This window comes from Genypterus blacodes, unplaced genomic scaffold (assembly GCF_046128005.1).
Source record: "Genypterus blacodes isolate CSIRO-AG114 ecotype Tasmania unplaced genomic scaffold, CSIRO-AGI_Gbla_v1 ptg000039l_1, whole genome shotgun sequence".
NCBI classification, from domain to species: domain Eukaryota; kingdom Metazoa; phylum Chordata; class Actinopteri; order Ophidiiformes; family Ophidiidae; genus Genypterus; species Genypterus blacodes.
Genome location: NW_027466852.1, coordinates 8,360,522 through 8,379,849, shown reverse-complemented (window position 1 = coordinate 8,379,849; position 19,328 = coordinate 8,360,522). Strand labels below are relative to the sequence as shown.

General features: G+C 41.2%; 2 pseudogenes; both read left to right on the top strand.

Annotated features, from left to right (window-relative positions):
• The first annotated feature begins 207 nt into the window (after positions 1-207).
• Positions 208-17,344, top strand: LOC142996947 (rho guanine nucleotide exchange factor 12-like; annotated as a pseudogene).
• LOC142998393 (5S ribosomal RNA) lies at positions 1,539-1,645 on the top strand (annotated as a pseudogene).
• Positions 17,345-19,328: the final 1,984 nt, after the last annotated feature.

Below are 19,328 nucleotides of genomic sequence, written 5' to 3'. Positions count from 1 at the left end.
TGAGCTTGAGAAGAAACGGAGCGGAGGGGCAGCTATCAGATCGAGGATGAAGGACATTATAGAAGGGGAAAAGAATACAAGCTTCTTTTTAGGTCTTGAAAGAAGACAGCAAAAGAAAACCTGAAAAATGAAGAGGGGGAGAGAATGGAGAAGACAGAGGAAATGCTAGAGTTGGCTCATAAACATTTTAAAACACTTTTCTCGAAGATGGAGGTAAACTCTACAGACCACAGGGTGTTTGAAGGGATAGAGAAAAAATGAGGGGAAGAGGACAGAGCAGACTGTGATAAAAAGATAACAGAGAAATAATTGAAAAGAGTGATAAACGGTTCGAATAAGAACAAAAGTACAGGGCTGGATGGGTTATGGGGGAATTTTACATCACCTTTAAACAGGTGATAAAGCCAATTCTCCTGAGAGTCTTTCAATGCATGGAGCGGGAGGGGAAAGCATCTGGGGACTTCTTCACGGGGTTAATCGGAGCGGTGTATAAAAATAAAGGTGACAAAGGTGATTTGGGGAATTATAGGCCAATTAGTCTGCTAAATACAGATTATAAAATACTGGCTAAGATCCTGGCAAACAGATTGAAGGAGGTGATAGGCACAGTGGTGAATCCCAGGGGAAAGCAGGGGTGAACAAATGGCTTATCAATTACATACTGAGTTATGCCAAACATGTCATCAGACTTAGGAGAAACTATTCGCATTTCGAAGACAAAAAAGTGAACATCTGGAGATTTTTCTGCAACTTTATGAAAAGGAATGTGAGGGAATGATGGGGACAAGAATTTCAAACAAAAGGTGGTGCAAGATAACTGTCTATTTGTGGTAGGAAAACAGGGTGAGGTGCAAATGTCAATAGGTTAAGGATGATGGGTGAAGGTAAACAAAAATTACGTTATTAATGAGGTTATGTATTGTTGGAAATGATTTGACTGGGAATGATTTGATTTGGAATGAGTTGTGTTTACTTGTGTAAAATGTACTTGTAAAAAATAAATAAATAATTTTTTGATAATAAAAGAGAAAAAAACAAACACGGTCGATCTTGTCTGATCTCGGAGGCTAAGCAGCGTCGGGCCAGGTTAGTACTTGGATGGGAGACCGCCTGGGAATACCCGGTGCCGTAAGCATTTTGGCCCTCTGAGCAGCAGGGTTACCAAAACATTTCAGGAGATGTAAAATGGTAAATAATAATAATAATAACTTCTACAATTTGCAAATTAATGAACATTACGGTTACATTAACAAAGATAAAAGAAAGCATATATTCAGAAAATTAGTATTGCACATGGCCATGGGTCAGCTCTTATGAGTACTAGTCCAGCATTCTTTGCATTATGAATATTACTACTACACAAGACAAGAAGAGTGTTAGTGTGTGCCACCTTTCAAACACAACGTGCCTTAGGAATGGGCTCACATTTAATTAAAAGAATCCAGCTGTGCAGTGGAGAAAAACAAATAAAAGATCTGTGGCTAAAATGTAAAAATTGATTGACATGGATAAAGAGCCTCTGTGTGGCTGCTCTCCTCTTTTACGGCCATACCACTCTGAATACGCCCGATCTCGTCCAATCTCGGAAGCTAAGCAGGGTCGGCTTAGTACTTGGATGGGAGACCACCTGGGAATGCCGTAAGGACTTTGGCCCTCTGAGCAGCAGGGGGCGCTGTTTCTCCTTCAGTCCAATTTCTGGACTTTTTACACTTCACTCAATGCTGCACAGCTTTACAAAGGTACGATAACATTTAAGAAGCTGTAAAATGGAACATAACTGAATCTTCTACAATTGGCAAATGAATTAACATTACAGATACATAAAGAAAGATATATTTCATTGGAATGTATGTACTTTGTACCGCTTATTGTGTGTTCTTGTACCCCTATCTTGCATGCATTCTTGCATATTTTCTTGCTCTAGAGGTGATTCCTTCGTTTCATACTTGACTGTGCTGTAACTGTTGCACAGCAGTTTCCCTCTGGAGAATAAAGTTGTATCTTATCTTATATGAAAGCATAGGACTCCGAGCCTAAGGTAGCCAAAGGTAATGGTCATTGTAAATATTGTCGTTTGAATTTGTTTGCTGTAAATGGCAGTGGGGCATGGACAGACCTCTGTGGCTCTCCCTAACGAAAGTTAAAAAGTCTGATGATTTGAATAGATCAGCGTATGAATGTAAACTCCCAACTACAAGATGATGTAATCAAAGCAGTGTAAAGTCAATTCTGTTTTGCCTGTGTTAGCTGTATTATCTCTATGCTGACTTGCACAAGCAAGCCAACTCGAAAGAAGGCAGACGCATGTTCATGGACTTCCATTCGCTTTTTAGCGATCAAGCCGCAGTAAGTTATTCTCCAGATTTTTCGTTTTCTCGGTCACCGTTTCTTTGACTTTGTTCAGACTTTCCTTTTGTTTTTAGTTTTCTTTATTTGCTTTTATTTGTCTGTAGCAGTGATCAGTCGCATTTCTCCTCAATTGTTTATTAAATTAAATTAGATAAAAGGCATTAGGTGCTTGTAACAATTCAGCCTTTTGAAGACATGAATCACTTAATTTGAAATACTAAATGGTTTTTATCAGAACCTTAAAGTACCAGTGCCAGAGTTGATCTGTGGCAAATTAGGTAAGGTAGACCAGATCAGTACTGTATATCTCAGATTTTCTACATGATTTGACATGTTTTGATGATATATAAAATATGGTTATGGTTATATCAGTGAAGCAGGGCCAAGGATATGATCAGTACTTCAGTTGTCGACAACGCCACCTATAGGAGTTAGGCTCCCATTAGGAAATGAATGAACTAGCTGCAAGTCACCAAATAAGGCGAGTATGAAGTCAGCACACAAGTTCGTGCAAGGAGGAAGCAGAGACAGGATTCTATTACAATTACATTAACTTCTTTATTTAGTCAACACTCAGAACGGAGGTGCACATAAGCAGTCTAGTAGGTAATGGGGTTTTCCTTTGGGCTATGGGAGAAGTTCTCCGGCGCACAACAAAAACATAAGACACCAATCATATGCAGGAGGGGGAAGCTTACCAGAAGGGGGGAGGGGCAACCTGTCTAAGAGCTGGGTCTGAGGGACCACCTGTGAATACATTACACTGCACACCCAGGTGACACACACTGCAGAAGCTGGTAAGACATGCACACGGATACCCACCACCAGGTGCCAGGCCTCCCCGCTGATAGTACCCAACTGCACACATATCAGTACAATAATATGTCTCTTAAAATGTGTTTCCTTCATTTTATAACATTTTTTTTCTTTGATGTACGTGATTTTGGCATGTCCCACACACTCTTCTGCTAACTTCAGTGTGTGGTATAAGTGGTTAAATGATACTAAATCACATTTTTTTTTACATGGTTTTATTGTCACAACAAGTTATTTGATAAAACAAGTCATTTTGATCATTTATATTCTATTTTCATAATAGTATTGAACATTTTGCATGTGTCCCTGAAATTGCTGTCCACCCTGTCATTTTGGGCTAACTGCCCCTTTAAGAAACTCACTGATGTTTTCAGTGACATCACAACCAGCATTTTGTCTTTCTTCAATGGAGACTGAAACAGTGGCTAGTTGCAAAGTAAGTATTTACACTTGTGTTTTGTAATTCATCATATTAGGTGTGTAGTTAGATGTTTTAGCTTAACATGTCCACGCTGTCATAGTGAAATATCAATTAATATAAAAACCTTTCAGAAATTCGAAATATGTTAAACAGTACACAGTCCGCTTGCTAATTGAATCATGTTGCTAAGTGAAGGTCCACCTGTGCTCATTAAATGCTAACATTTGCCAAAAATGCCCACCCTGTCATTGTCCACTCCGTCAGCAAGCCTTCCATGACAGGGTGGACATGGTTCATGACAGGAAGGACATTTGCATAGTTTAGGCCATTATGCTGACATTATGCTGATAATGTTACACATATTACAACAGCTATTACAGACATTTTATAACAGTCCATGCTATACATAGTAAAAATGTATCAGCAAGCCTCATTTGATCAGGCAAGCCAAGTTTACCGGGACTCCCAATTAAAGTGTTTAAGGGAACATTGTGAATCTTTTTTTTCAAGGTATGAGATCAAAAGGAGCTGAGATAGCAAGGAGATATCGGGAAAATCGTGATGCTGACCCAGAAAGAAGAAGGTATCTTGAGAAGGAAAGGGACAGATGGAAAAAAGACAGAGAGACTGGAAAGAAGAAGGGTGTCAATGAGCTCAGTGAAAGAGAGAAGAGGGCAAAAAGAAAGAAATGGAGAGAGGGAAAAAGTCGAGCCAGAGCCAGAAACAGGGCCAGTGCTTTGCAACAGGCAGAGACACCACCCAATTCCCCTGCAGCTGCTGAAACTCCTGAAAATCAGCGTGAGCCAGGGCCCTCCAGGTAAGATCATTGGAAGTTTAGCTGATGAGACTTATTAGAAAGTTTCGATTTATTTGAATGACAATTATCAACTGTTTATGTCCCCATAAAATGACATATTGACAACTAACTTGCTAAAATCTTACTAAAAATCCTCACAAATATTTTGCGTTTCAGGCAACGGCGTCAAGGGGAAAGCATTCGAAGGAGTTCGAAGAGGAAACTGAAAAAAAAGATCGAAATACTGGAGGCACAGCTCGAAAAAGAGAAAACTAAAACTGAGAAATATAAGAAGAGGTACCATAGGGCCAAGAAAGTAACTGCATCCAAATCACCACGTACACAAGTGAATGCTTTGTTGGCACGTAAAAAAGTGAATTCACCCATCAAAAGAGCTCTTCTTTTCCATACATCCCTGATTGAGGATATTAGAAGAAAATATGAACATGCAAAAACAAACAGAGAGAAGCAGTTGATAGCAAAAGTGGTCAGTGGAAACATTCTGAAGAATTACAAGCTCCAAAAGCATACCCAGACTGCTTTTGGCTACTCTAAGAAGAGAGCAAAGTATCCTGTGGATCTCACCTATCGTGGGAGGAAGTGCATCAGTTGAAATGAGATTAGGTAGAACGTTACATCATTTTTTCTTCGAGATGGTGTTAATCAAATGACGACTGGCCGCAAGCAAACAGTCACACGGCTAAAGAAAAAGATGCAAAAGAGGTTGCTTACTGATACAATGAAGAACTTGCATAGGAGGTTTGTCTCTGGGCATATTGGCCACATGTCATACACCTTCTTTTGCCCTCTCAGACCCTTTTGGGTGGTAACCCCCTCTTCCTCTGACCGTGGGACATGTCTCTGCAAAATCATGAGAACTTGCAATTCATTGCCAATGCCTTGCAGAGCCAAGGGTTACTGTCCTCAAGAGACATCGAGGAAATGTCTGTAGCAACCATGTGTGACCCAAAAGCCAAGGTCTGTGCTTACGGTGAGTGCAGTGAATGCTTCCTAACTTGTCACCCAATGCTGAAAACTACTGGGAAAGATAACATCCGTTTATCTCAGTGGATGACAGAGAAGATCACGAAGGATGAGAAGGTGTCAACAATCACAGTGAAAAGGGAGATAACAACAACAGAGGCTTCTCCATTTTAGGCGCCATGTTTTCAACATTAAATGGCAGTTTCATGCCTACAGGGAGCTCAGGAGCAGCCTGAAGCACAACGAGTCCCTCTTCCATATAGATTTTAGCGAAAATTACTCATGCAAGTACAGCGAAGAAATACAATCTGTGCATTTTGGAGGTTCACACAAGCAGGCCAGTCTGCACACTGGAGTGCTCTACACCACTGGTGAACAAGCGCCACACACCTTCTGCTCCATATCACCCTCCAGAAGACACGACCCTATGGCCATCTGGGCCCACCTCGATCCAGTTCTGAAGGTAGTGAGAGAACGACACCCACAAGTCAGCATACTTCATTTTTTCAGCGACGGGCCTGCAACGCAGTATCGACAAAAGGGAAATTTCTTCTACCTCTCAACAGAACCCTACAAGTATGGCTTCAAAGAAATAACGTGGAATTTCTTTGAGGCTAGTCATGGCAAGGGGGCACCAGATGGTGTGGGTGGGGCCCTCAAGAGGTCAGCAGACCGGATTGTAGCCCATGGAGGAGACATTCCTGATGCCCAGAGCTTGTATGACAAGCTGAAAAGCCTGAACACATCTGTCGAGCTGTTCTACATCCCAGAGAGGGACATTGAATCCAAGACCGAGGTACCTGCAATAGCTGCCATAAAAGGCACTATGAAAATCCATCAAGCTATCAGTCTGAAACCCGGCCAAATGAAATACAGAGACATTTCATGTCTGGGGAAAAGGGAGGAAGGTGTTTTGGACTGTCCCTGCTTTAACCTTCAAGAGGTCACTCTAGCTAATGTTCCTGTTTCATCCGACGAATCCCCAGCATGTGGAAAGACACCAGATAATCCTAGGAGACCAGAAATGATTAAGGTAAAGCACATTGGAGAGTGGTGCGTCGTTAATTACGACAATAAAGCATACCCAGGTGTCATCAGAGATGCTGAAGGGCACAGTGTGAAAGTTAAGTGTATGCACCGCCATGGCATAAACAAGTACCATTGGCCAAGTCTCCGGGATGACATCTGTCGGTACCATGACTGGCAGGTACTTTGCCTAATACCAGAACCACAGGCTCGGATCAAGCGCTCTGTACGGATTGAAGCGTCTGCATGAAAGTATGTGGATCAGCAACTGCAGAATTGAGCCATGCCTCTGCAGAAAGGGTGTTTGGAGATGTGTCTCAGTGATGTTCAGTGATATTCTGTTTTTTCAAATCAATCGTTCTCCACTTAAAAACACATTTTTCTTCTCGTTCTACAGTTGAATGTTTGACTTTCACTGTGCAGAATGATGTACAGAGTTTAACTCTTGAATGCCACATTAATGGCTCATTTTTGGTGTTTTGCTGCGTGCAGGTAGAGTGGATCAAAACCAGTCTGTTCACCTGGTAATTTCCCCCTACAAGGGAAAAGGACCTCTGGCATTTTTCATGGCCATTCAATGACCTTCCACAATGTGTCCACCCTGTTATGCCCAAGGTCCACCCTGTCATGTTACTGTCCACCCTGTTATTTTCATGTTCTAAGAAAATAAACAATTTATTTTCACAAGTTAGCAAACTCTTTGTGTGATTCCTTTATAAACAAGTGAGGGCCAAATAGTATTGTTTGAAAGTTTGACCAAATATCTTTGTTGTTAGATTTTATTTAGAAAAGAAAGTGCAATTCTTGCTGATTTTATAGAGAAACAAATAGTTTGCCCTAATTTCATTACTATCCAAATACTTTTCCCATTAACTAAAACATAGTGTTAAGAAAGGTACTTAATAGCTTTCTGAAAATATACATTTTATAAACACTATGTAATTACAATGTATTTATTCTACTTTGAAATTGTCCGTGACAGGGTTGACATATTTTGCTGTTTGTGTGTACATTGTCTGCTTGCAGTTAATTTATACAAAGTGTGTGAGCTTGACCAACATGAATTTCTAACAGCATAACATCTACTTAATACAATAAATGTGAAGTTAAATGGAAAATCTCAGCTTTTTTAGGGGGAAATTGGGAAGTCTCAAAGGCACCTTATGGTGAATTAGACAAAACAAAATAACCACAGACACACAGACACGCACGCAGGCAGGTTACCACTTTGGGTGATCTGGCCGCACGCACGCAGTGCAATAATGGCCGACCCTCCGGATACGGACATGAAAAATAAAAAGTAAAATTGAATAGAAACAAAACAGCAGACGGTGACAGAAGGCAGCCCTCAGTTCTTGCAGTCAGCAGAACCTGCTAGATCATAAAGTACCCGAGGCATATATTAATTTATCTGTAATTGCACTACAGCATTATCATGAAGAGAGTGACCTACCACAACCAGGGATCAATCGGAGCTTCACTTGAAGAAGGATGAATTGCCAAAACCGCCAAGCAGCCTAATGTGGACAAGTCAAATGTATAAAAACAGAGCCACGATAAAATAGCTACAGCTTAGCAAAACAGGCAGCTACATACCGGTAACATAGAAGGGTAGTCGCACAGCCTCAAGCTTGCCATGCTTGTGGCTGCCCACGAAGGAAATCGCCACGATCACACACAAATCAATAATACTCCCCGAGCAACACTCCAACCACAGCACCCTAAGGCGAAGGGGGGAGTTTAGAAACGCTGATCACCCTACGATGCAAAAGGTACCACGTAAACCAGCCTTCCTTCACTCCAGATGCAGAACATCCACAGGCTACAACCCTCACAAGATGAAAACGAAGGGACCCCACGGACACCGAGGACACTTCAAAGTAGTCCTGCCGCTTACTGGGCTATACCACCGGCACAGTGCTTTTAAAGGAGGCCAGAGACGACCAATTAACGCATTGGCGTCGCATCGAGTGACATCAGTCAGGTGCGGCGCAAGACAGCTCAGTCTTAAAGCTACAGGCACCTTAATTCCACCCACTACATCAGGAATGCTCCACATCAGAAATTGTTGACCCCATAGTGGTCGCTACTCATTTGCCTTTAACATGTTCCATATTCATTGTAAATACTTATGTTGCCAACTTTTGAATTAAGTGAAATGAATCTTAACAAGTTACCTAAAGCCAGGTAGTGATGTTGCTTGTTTTTTTTTAATTTACTTAAATCGCTCAATGCCTTTTAGCAGCAGCCACGAATGCACCAGTATGCTCTGTAAGGAATGAGGTTCTTCATTTCCTCACACATGATTTTGGTAAACTTAGCATATTTTGTGACAGTTATGCACTGAAATTTAAAATGTATATGGTAAAATAGAACATTTTGCAGCATACGGTGAACGCAGAATCGCAAAAAGGTGGAGGGATTGTAAATTTAATCATTTGTTATTTATCAATTGTGGAGCATTGTGTGCTGACTTCAGAAATGTTGTGTTAAGGTTAGTTAAGATTTAAGATTTAAGATAGTTTATTCAAGAGTTAGTTGCTGTGTTAGGTTAGTACTAGTGGAGTCCTGTTGAGTGAATAAATGTGCTCAGTGAATTTAATGGGAATCTGTTCCTATTTATTTACAAGTGCGAAACATACTCTCATATTCTTTAGACCATGTATATCACAAATACAATGTATTGACTGCCTGGCCAGTATTTGTTACGTTGTTTGTGGACTAAGGTGTTGCACCAACTGTTGTACAGAGCGATTAATTCTGTATTTGCTTATCTCTGTGTGTGTGTAGAGTGAAGGAGGCTGGAGTTAATCCCAGAGGAGCTCTGTAAGCAGTAAACCCAGATGTTACGGGACTCACTTCTACCATTACATTACATTACAGTCATTTAGCAGACGCTTTAATCCAAAGCGACTTCCAATTCAGCCATTATTTGGCCCTGGAGCAGTTGAGGGTTCGGTGCCTTGCTCAGGGGCACCTCGGCATTGCCCTGGCAAACTGGCAACTCACCAGCTACCAGTCCACTTACTTGGTCCATACAGGACTTGAACCGGCGACCCTCCGGTTCACAAGCGGAATCCCTACCAACTACTCTCAGATCTACACAAGAACCAAGAGGACTTCAGGTAACCCTTACACAACTGTATCAACCGTTCACACAATAATGATTAATTTCCTTTTAGGTTTATTATTAGTACATAGTACCCTGAAAATAATAGCATTGAGAATGAATGTTGTAATTGTCTATTTGTTTATGTTGTGCAGACGGAATCAAGCATGGGTCTAACCCTGGCAGAGGACGAGCTTTGTAAGCTGGACTCAGAACGAGGAAAAGACCAAGTGGTGCTGGAGAGGGAATATTCTTGTGCCGAACACATCATCTCCAAGATAGAGGATATACTGTGAGTTGCTACACACACATGCATACATACTATCCCTGTATTGTGTAACTGTATTTCTGTGTCTCACCTGGTGTGTTGTCTGCTGCAGGTTGATGTCACAGCCCACAGGTGAGGAGAAGTGGTAAGAGGAGGAGTTTAAAGAGGTTTGAGCTTTTGTCTGCTGCTGTACATTCAGAAGAGTTTCATTTTCATGTGTTTTTGTTTCTATTTGGTTTTACTGAATAATTATAAATAATATACGTTTTAGTCAGAGGGGTCGGGGCGAAGTGTGTGATTATGTGTGTCGCGATACTGATTAATTAATTCTGCTGTGTGTAGATTAAGTCAAGCCAGCTATCACAAACAAGGCCGAGGTCCGTTCAGCTTCCTCAGTGGTTCAGCCCCCTGTATTGGACTGTTATTGTTATCAATAATTACTAGTTGCAGTTGCAGCAGTAGTAGTAGTAGAATTACTTTTATTACCTTGTTTATAACAACATTTTGATGTTGAATCCTACAGATTTGCACATAATATCAAAAACAATTTTTTTCGACAATGTATTGTGTTTTGTTGCAGTACAACAATGCAGTATGTGATTCTCACCTAAATGAAACATCTCGGGGTGAAAGTGAAGGAGCCTCGCGCCTTTGAACATAAACGAACACGCATGAATTTCCTACCATGGATTAAGGTGTGATCCCTTGTTGTAAGTACGTTACAATGTTTTGTGTCTGTGAAGCTTTGCTGAGGCAGTGTAAGGCATTGGGTGGGTTTCCAAATATTAGTAATTTTATTGTGCAGAGCATCAAGAGCATCAGACCTGAGAGAGTGGGTGAAGAAAGTGTGAAAAAGCCACAATTTCCAAACATCCTAGTCCCGCCCCAGCGTTTAAGCAGAGTAGTGCAGCAGATTTATTGCATATTTCAAGAGAATCGTTCACTTTGGTATCAAAGCATGAAATTTGGCACAGATACTCTCTAAGGGTCACTCTTAGGGAAAAAGTCGTTGGATGATCGGGCTAGGTGTAGGTTACCCGAACCTTGTTGTATCCAATACATAAATGTGTACTATGTCTATGATTCAGGTGGTAAAAGGATAACCCTGCGGCCTTAATCATACAACAAACCCCCAAAATGATAAATGAAAGTCCCATGTCAGCCAAGAGGCCAACTGATTGGATGAAATGTATTTTCTGTCAGACAGACACAAAGGAACCCCTCCAATCACCATCTACCCATCGTGTTTCTCAATATGATGGCTATAAAATGATTGCCACCAACATTCCACTCTTTCACAAGATCAACAAAATGCTAATGGCCCTGGACCTGGAAGGACTGGATGAAGGTGGTGGTATAAAAGCTACTTTGAGAAGGAATCAAGCAAGGTATCACTATTTGGAAACAGTGGCAATGAGCATAGGACAGGAATGGCAGGCATCTTGAAAAATGGTTTCCATCCTGAATTTTTACTGGCCACTTCCTTTTTCTAACAGTGGCCCCTCCTCTCTGTGGACTGCACCTTGCCGTGGTGGAGAGGCTTGTGTACTCTAATGAACCTGAGAGCTATGCCGGCAGGGATTTTTTATCCCTTCCAAGTTTAACTAAGGTCAAAGGAGAGGAGGCAGACAAAGCAGACATTATGACTATTTGACAGAAATGGTGGCCATCTTGAAAATGGTCGCCATCCTGAATTTTTGAGTGGCACATACCTTTTTCCAAAAGAGACTTCCTTGAAGAGTATTTCCGCCAAATTTTATGCTTTTATGCATCACCATTTGATCAATTGAAATAATTAATATTCTACAGGAACGGTGGCCATCTTTAAAAATGGCAGCCATCTTGAATTTGGGACAAGCATCTTTTCCCATTATCATGTCCTTTAGAGAGTATTTATATAGAATGTTATGCTTGGATCACTGTTTGAATAATTTATATAATAACCATTGAATAGCAATGGCGGCCATCTTGAAAAATGCCATATTGAATTTTTGAGTGGCCAACATCTTTTTCCAAAATAGTGGCCCTTAGAGAGTATCTGTGCCAAATTTCATGCTTTTATACCAAAGTGAACGGTTGTCTCACTAATCTGCTGCACTAGAGTAGATTCCACTTCAGGTGAGTTGAACAGTACTGTACAGTACTGCTGACAGTGTTAACAGATAGTGTGTAAAATGCTACACTAAGAGTTGTTTTTTTGTGTTTACTACTTCCCGTGTTTACACTGCATTTGGATTTGTCTACGTTTGTAGGTTGGTTTTGCTTGCAGTAGGCAAGGCCGTAGAGCTGAACCAAGCTGCTCCCTCAGCATACCCGAGCACCCAGAGTCTCCTGCCACCAACGCTGCCCGCCTCCGGGGGGGTCAGATCAGTGAAGGATCAGAAGCCAGCATCGAACTGTCACCTACTGCCTACAATCATTTGGCAGATGCTTTTATCCAAAGCGACTTACACTACATTACCACCCTTCGCAGAGAGGGGAGCAATTGAGGGTTCAGTGCCTTGCTCAGGGGTGCCTCGGCAGGGGCTCGATCCGGCATCCCTCCGGTTCCCGAGCGGAAGCTCTACCCACTGAGCCACTGCCTCCCTAGGCTCCCTAGCCTGCCTCACACAGCGGCTCCACCGGGCAGACCTCAGAGGCCAGTGAACAGACTCCATCCTCTTATGCTTGGCATAAAGGAATGACTAAGCAATAAGGAAAAACACAACACTAGAATACTGCACAAACACCAGCAAAACATCTATCAATAAGACTATTATTTGTTTCTTTGTTTTCTCATGGTAATTTGTATGCATTATTCTGCAGATGTCTCTCCATTCTCTGTCCAACCCAGACTGAGTGATGGTTCTCAGTCTGGTGACCACCAGGACGTTGTCCCCAGCCCAACCAGCTCACAGTTTGACTTCAGCCCCTCCAACCTGGAACAGCTACAGGAGGAAGATCAAGAGGCTTTCAGGTATTTATGAATATTTTGTAAATTCTTAGCAATCAAGCATCTGCTGTGATTAACTGGCCAATGTTCCTGGTCATTTCTTTCAAGTTCATTTTGGCAGATATGTCACCTGTCTTGGCCGTAATGCCTGTCACAAAGTAAAGCAAGCGAAAGAATGCAAGAATGTGGTATTCATTATAAAGAAATATACATATTTATTTAAACAAAATTGATGATGAGTGTTATTATTGCAACTTAAAACTATTCAATTCTCGTATCTACACCTGTTGAGAGCGAGAATTCAAAGGAGGATACACAACAATGATGAATTTGTAAAAAATCTGCAACACAATACAAGAGTATCATGTTATACCACATTTGTCTTTTTAAATTGCTCCTTCCCTGTTTCTTTGTCTGGAAGTAGGATGGAAGCTCATTGTGTGGCGAGTGCAGCTGACATCCAGAGTGAAGATGACCAGGGAACTGAGGGGGAAGGTCAAGAGGACCCTTTGAACTGGCAGAGTCTGGTCAGCAGAGGCGTCCTTGCAAGCCTAACTCCACAGGAGATCAAGAGACAGGAACTCATCAAAGGTCAGTTACCACCATCTTAAGCTTTGCAGGATGTGCAACAGTTTGAACTGTTTCTAATAACCATGATCAAATGTTTGAACAAATCTACATTTTAAGGACAAGAACATATTATATTTATAGCCCATCCCATGTTCTGTATTTTTGTGTCCACTTTCAGAGCTGTTCTTCCGCGGATGCTGAAGGTGTTGGATTGTGTTTTCTGTCAGAGGCTGAACAGAGACGGTATACTCCCATAAGAAGACATCAGAAACATCTTCACCAACCTGGAGGAAATCATTCTGTTGCACGGTAATCTCCTTCGCACATGCTAAAATCCTGTTTGACACATGGATAAATCATAAATTATACGATTCACAGATATAAAATATATATTCTTCTATACGAAGAATCAGATCAGGAAATAATATTTCAATACTGAATTTAGCTGAATTGTGTATGTAACATGACAAAAGTGAATGAAGTGAAAAGAGTTATTAAACATTTGCATATCACGTATCACTTATTTTTCCACAGTTTCAATAACAGAGCAAATGATATTGATCAGGAAGAGGAATGAGACATCAGTGATCAATCAGATCGGAGACTATCTCCTGGCATGGGTGAGAAGAGTTTTTCTATTTTAATGCTTTGCTATGTTATGGTCCTTTCTGTGCAGAGTTTGCATGATCTCCCTGTGTTTGCCTGTGTTTCCACGGGGTACTCTGGACCATCTCTCCGCCGCCACGACACTGAGAGGATAAGCAGCTATAGATAATGAATGAATGAATAAATGAATGAATGCTATGGTAGTTTTCTGCATACTGTCTACATGAATGTGAAACAGTGTTTTAGAACCTTTAGAAGCAGCGTACATACAAATTTGTTCTTAACACGTGCATAAGAACAACTAATAAATAATAATAACAATAAAAATAATACATAAAACGTATTTGTACTGGAAAAGGTTAATAGGTACAAACTCATTTCAGTAGTGGTTGGGAGAATATGAACAAATCTGTGCTGGCTGTTCATAAATTGTGAGCTATGCAATGTCATTACTACATTTCTAACTGTCTTTACTCAAGTTAGGTTTTTCAATAGACAAAGAGGGCTCAGAAAAGACCTCATGACTACAAAAGCCACTGTGCATCATAGAATATTGGGATTGCTAGATGCGCCATGGAGTGTAAAAGTCTGAAGATGCAATATGGAGTCCGGAAGGACCTGCCATCAAACCCAGGAGCAATGGCTGTGAGGCAAATGTGATAGCCACTGACCACGAAACCAGAGCATGCGGACCAAAGCCATACAAACATGGGTAAAAGAGTCCACGGGAAGAATTTGGCTGGAGCCAAACACATATTCAGCCCCATCATCAAACTCAGCACTGTCCTGGTTCGCCCAGTGGCAACAGGTAAGCGCTCAATATACGTTCATCAACCAGTCTTGGTTTCATTGTTCAAGTCTGTCAATAATATAATAAAATCATTGTTTGCCTCTCTGTCCTGATCAGATAACAAGTCTTTCTTCATGCTTTTCATGTCAGAGAACATGGCCCAAATCTGTGAGCTGACTGCTCAGACGGTGTCAGATCAGAGAATGTACGTCTTGCGGCACAAGCAAAGTTTTACTTCATTTCATTCAGTTTCCTCTATCTCACCCTGCTGTACCAACTTCATTGATCAGGTGGCAGTGTCTGATCACACAGTGTGCTGATGCCATGAAGGCCAAACTACATTACATTACATTACATTACGGTCATTTAGCAGACGCTTTTATCCAAAGCGACTTCCAATATGTGCGTTCAACAAAGGTAGATAAAAGAACTTCAGGTCACAAGAAATCGTAAGTGCATTTCCATCCAAAACCAACAGCTAAGAGCATAACTAGAGCTAGAGTAGAAGTGCAATAAGTTAGGTACCAAGATGAATGAGAAAAAAGGACAAATTAGAAAACAGATAAGTGCATCAGAAAAGCTAGGACAAAATAGGTGATGTCCTAAGAGGGCAGATCCGGGTAGTGTTTCTTGAAGAGATGGGTTTTCAGCCTGCAGCGAAAGATGGGCAGCGACTCCGCTGTCCTGACATCAGTCGGGAGATCATTCCACCACTGAGGTGCCAGAACAGTGAAAAGCCGTGACCGTGTCGATCGGGCGCAGTGGTGCATCACAAGCTCAGACTGAGTGAGTCCACTGATGTCTCTGATATAATTGATTTGATATGATATCAATTTGTCTCATATACAGTACATTTATACATGTGTGATTGTGTGTGTCAGTGCTGAGAGGGATGCTATTGATATCATCAGCCATGGGATGCCCAGCCAAGCAAAGATCCTAACTGCACTTCTGCTGAGAGTATGCTTTCTTCCGGTAACTTTGGTAACACATTTCCTGCCCAGTTTTAGCTAACTGATTTAAACTTAAATTAAGATTCTAAGATTTTTTTTTAAGATCAATGCCGTCGTAGTTGTATTATACATTTTAAGACATAACAGCAAAGACAAGCACATATCTCCATCATGCTCAATCTGTCCACAGAAAGAAACATCACCTGGACCATAACCCCTTATCATAACATGTTAAGGTGTCAATTCTATCAACACAATGAAGGAATGAAGAAAAACATGTTGTGTCTTCTTTCTCATGCCAGATGTGTTGTTTTACTGCTGTTTTCCACTAATTAGACTGATCTCCTATAAATCCGTCTTCTTCCTGCCTCTCTTCCCTATCCCAGCCATATTTGACTTTACTGAAGATCGTACTGTAGGTATGATGGAAGTAATTTTTGCTTCCCTGGAAGAACAGCGCCCTCTAACTGTCCACATGTTCCATTGCGATAACAGTACTGATTCTAGTTTATAGAACTCCATTACAGCACACAGCAATGTAGCAAGACGATGTAAGTGGCATTTGATACTTTGATTAGAAGTTCATCTTTGACTGCATTTGTTACAGTATTGATTAACATTTTAAGGTGAAGTTTCCACTTCAAAGAATCATTGTCTACAAATGAACTTTCCATTTACTAAAATTAACTAATAAAAGGTACACAATTACCTTTAAATGCTGTTCTTCATGTACACCAGATAAAGACGCCACCTTCTCTCCAGAACTCCAACCTGCGCAATCAAGTTTGAACCCTTTCGAGGGCACGAAATCAGAGGATGAGGAGGAGTTGGCCCTGACGGACAGAAGGGAAGAAGAGGAAGAGGAAGAGGTGGATGAAGTGGAACTGCAGACTGCAGGCTGGATGGGGAGCTGGGGAACAGACTGCCCTTCCTGCAGGATGGGTTGTGCCAGGGCATTGCAGCTGAAAACCAAGAGAACAACTCTTTTAGCATCCCCCCCTCCAAAGCTGAGGATGCACTTAGAACACGTGGTTCCCCTTTATGCTTGTCAGCTCTTTGTTGGCTAATTTAGTAAATGTACATTCATCAGATATTTCTCTGCAGATTCTACAAGATTATGATGTTACAATATTGAGACAGAGAAATAATAAACTCTTAATTTGTTTGTTTCCTAGTGTCCATGCTGAAGCAGGTCCTTCTCGACCACATGATCAGCAGAGATGCAGAGGAAACAAAGGGGGAGCAGAGTGTCCAGTGAACGCCTCTGTTCTTGGGTGCCTTGAGGGGCCCTCTGCCATATACGATGAGAGCCAAGTGCCTGGGAATTTGCAGAAAGACAACAGGCCACTCTCTTCAGAGGAAACGGCACTGTTTGAGACGACCGAGCGCAACGGTGAGACAACCAAAGAAATCAAATAAATAAACTGAAAAATGTTTCAAAACAGCACCAGCAGTCCAGTGTTGCCGTCGACATGTATTTTTTTATCACGGTCTGGTCCTGTCTGTCCCTCCAGGTGGTTTTGGATTGTAGCTTTGAGGAGAGCAGGACTGATGATGACAGGGGAGCAGGGACTGATGTGGGAATAGACCTGACCAAACTGCTGTCCTCCTCCTCGCAGACAGAGGGGGGCCGCCCGAAACTCAGCCGGCAGCTTATGACCCACCTACACCTCCTACAGGCCGACCTGCAGTATTTGAAGGTACTGAGTATGAACCTGCCATAGTCAGTACAACCAGTTTAAACTGTGTTTCTCTAGTTTCCATCCATATTCAGACATGCAGGTTGGGGTATTAGAAACTGAATATGAGTGATAACGAGTTCTCTCTTGTCACAGACAGCCTCTTATAGATTATGAATATTTAAAAAAAAGTCTACAAAAGATAAAGGCCCTCAGTGCTTACATTTAAGATATTAACAAGTTTAAGAGTCCAAAGCATAATTTAACCTGATGGAACCTCACAGGTGTTTCTCCAGCTTTGCTTATCATCTTTGCTATTTTCCAGAATGACACACAAATCAATCAAAGACATTTTATCTTATTCATTTTGAACACCTATGAACACCCACTATTCCCAGAATGCCCTCTCAGATGATGTTTTTGGTATTAAAACCACTCACACCTCCATTAAATATGCAAAGTGGCTGTAAGATCCACTACAAACTTTGCTTAAATGTAATCATGGAAAAAAAGAGAAAACTTGCTTTTCTTTTGGCTTCTCCTCTCACTCTCATTATATGATATATGCTACATTAACAAACCTCAATTAAAGCTGAATAATTCTCCCACCTGCATAGCTGCACATTTGGATTTGTATTGATTGTTGAGAAAATAAGGCTGTACAACTGACTTAACTGACTGATATTTGAATTTACCACTTAGATGCAACCGAAAGGTATCTGTTTGAAATGTGAATCAAAAGGGGAAATCTGAGGTCCAGATCCAAACTAAATCCACTGCAAAAAATTCCAGAGTGACAAAACCCAGCTGCAGGGACATCATGCACTATTTTTTTTATTTTTTGCTCTTTCAGTTTTACAATTTCAGGTTTTACATCATGCATTAAAGATAAGCAAATTAGATCACATACAAAAACAATGAAGCACAGACAGTTATACTGATTGTGGCAGCAGACAGAATGCCGATTGTGGCAGCAGACAGAAACATCCAAATGATCTAATGGCCCTTGGTACTGAACCACCCTAAGCCTGCTTCCTCTTCCTTTGCATGGGCAGCTGACCCAAGATTACAGGGGATAGAGAAAGAGGCTCATGAATAGTGAGATGAAACTGAAAGTATGTTTTTGTATTATTGCTCCCATGTGTAACAGAGTCCATCCATCCCTACATTTTCCGTCTCTTCTCCGGGTCTGGAGGTATCATGCACAGTATTAAGGACCTGTCACAATGCGGACACCATCATGGAGGGATTGCTGTGCTCTGCAGCTGGTGTTAAGGAGGCGGCCTGGCTGCTGTTTCCTTGAAGGCCATGAAGGTTGCTTTTCACCTGGTTATGTTCACACCTACATCCAATGGTTTGTTGGTTTTCTTTCTTTGTCAGCAGGGTCATTTTAAAAAGCTCTGAATCACTTTTTATGAAACTTGATGTCCTGGGCCATGACCCAGGAAAGAATGTAACAATGACACATACAAAACTTTGAAACTCCGAATAAATTTTAAAAAGGCTGCTGGCTCAGGAATGACATCTACTGGGAGAAACTGTTCCTGCGATGTTTTGTGGCTATAGAAGGAGCATTAGACTTCAGAGGCGGACAGAGTACACAGCTTCATTACGTAAGTAAAAGTACAGATACCGATTGTTAAATTTTACTCAAGTACAAGAAAAAGTACTACAATCAGATGTTTACTTAAGTAAAAGTACTCAAGTACCAAGAGTACATTTTCTAAATATTGTATTATTACTGCCACAGTGCTTACCTTTACCTATAGAAACCTCATGGATGGAGTTTTTATGGAATCTTTATTGTTAATACCTTGAATAATGTAACACATTTTGAAAATAAAATCATTGACAAAAAAGAGGCAAGTCATTTTCATATTTTCAAAATGTTACTTTATTGAACATTGCAACTTGCTCTCACAAACCTGACTCTTAAACACGCTACATACTCGCATAAGAAAAAAAAAAAAAGCTGTTGTGTCAAAAAACAAAATTCAGCTAGGCAGTAGCTCAGTTGGTAGGGCTTCCG